General features: G+C 43.6%; 1 pseudogene; it reads left to right on the top strand.

Annotated features, from left to right (window-relative positions):
* LOC112074150 (sialoadhesin-like) overlaps nt 1-1490 on the top strand; it is a 37873-nt pseudogene extending 36383 nt beyond the window's left edge.
* The last annotated feature ends 2 nt before the right edge of the window (nt 1491-1492 follow it).

The following is a 1492-nucleotide window of genomic DNA, read 5'->3' as shown; positions in this document are numbered from 1 at the left end:
AACACAAAGCCTGAGTACAGAATCAGTCCTGTCTACAGGCCTAACAGTGATTCATATACCTGTGTGGGTATAAAGGGAAACAAGTTCTCCAAGACCAGTGAGGCTGTAAAACTGACCGTGTCTGGTAAGTCTATCTAATCATGTATAAAATAAATTGGGTTCACTAGAATACTTTCTYAGACTGAAAGGTTGAAACCTGTCCTCTATCAAATCCCAGATCAACCCAAGGCTGTCCTGAGTATCGCTCCTCAGTGGCTGAACCCTGGAGACTCAGTGACTCTGAGCTGTGGGGTTAAAGAGTTGTCTACAGGCTGGAGGTTCTCCTGGTACAGGACTGTTCCCTACAGAGCTGGGTTACCCTCCCTATCAGACACGTCTTACTCTCTACAGTRCCTATCTGACAATGGGACTAGTGAAGACTCCTACACTCTGATCCCTGCTGGTCCTACTCCCACAGGAGGATATGTGTGTAGAGCTGGGAGAGGAGACCCAGTCTATGATACACTCTACAGTGAACCTCAGTTTCTCTGGTCAGGAGGTAACTAACTGCATTGAAACTGTATTGAATCATATTTAAGTCAACCTCATGTGTATATATAACTATAGGTTGACTCTGTCTCTCTTTGTTTCAGATCTGCAGCCTTCAGTGTCTCTTACATTAAATCCCAACAGAACTCAACACTTTATATCAAAGTCTCTCTCACTGAGCTGTGAGCTGAAGGGGAACTCTACTGGATGGAGACTGAAGAGATACACAGAGACAGCATGGACGTCAGAGTGTCCATCTACCTGGAGATCAATAACAGAATCCACCTGCACCATCACATCATTGAACACATGGTACAGTGGAGTGTTCTGGTGTGAGTCTGGATCAGGAGAGTACAGTAATGCTGTCAACATCACAGTGAACAGTACGTCTATTGTACAACATTCACTAACGTTTTTACATTTCATGGCACAATGTTATGTTTCATTCTGTAACTGAATGATTGCATGTCATAAAATAAAATACAAGCTCATAAGATGTTGAAGTATTGTGAGTGATGACTCCAGATTTACAGTATTATTTATATATTATGTTACACAGATGGTGATGTGATCCTGGAGAGCCCTGTCCATCCCGTGACTGAAGGAGACTCTGTGACTCTGAGCTGTACATTTAGATATCAGGAAACAAATCCTAACCCCAAGACTGATTTCTACAAAGATGGAGAACTCATCAAGAATGAGACCACAGGAGAGATGACCATCCCTACAGTATCCAAGTCAGATGAAGGATTCTATAAGTGTAAATCTGGTGAAGGAGAATCACCAGAGAGCTGGGTGACAGTGAGAGGTCAGAAGAACAGTGTGTGAGCTTGTGAGAAGAGCAGTGTGTGTGTTCAGGTGTCTTGGTGGTGTCTTGATGGTAAAACATGTGTTTTTCTAGTCCCTCCAGGTTCCGTTGTCTCCATCTCTCTGACCAGGCTGCTGTGTGGTCTACTGGTGATGT

The sequence above is a fragment of the Salvelinus sp. IW2-2015 genome, unplaced genomic scaffold, assembly GCF_002910315.2.
Source record: "Salvelinus sp. IW2-2015 unplaced genomic scaffold, ASM291031v2 Un_scaffold2514, whole genome shotgun sequence".
NCBI classification, from domain to species: domain Eukaryota; kingdom Metazoa; phylum Chordata; class Actinopteri; order Salmoniformes; family Salmonidae; genus Salvelinus; species Salvelinus sp. IW2-2015.
The sequence above is the reverse complement of the archived record's forward strand: the minus strand, read 5'-3'. Positions and strand labels throughout refer to the sequence as shown.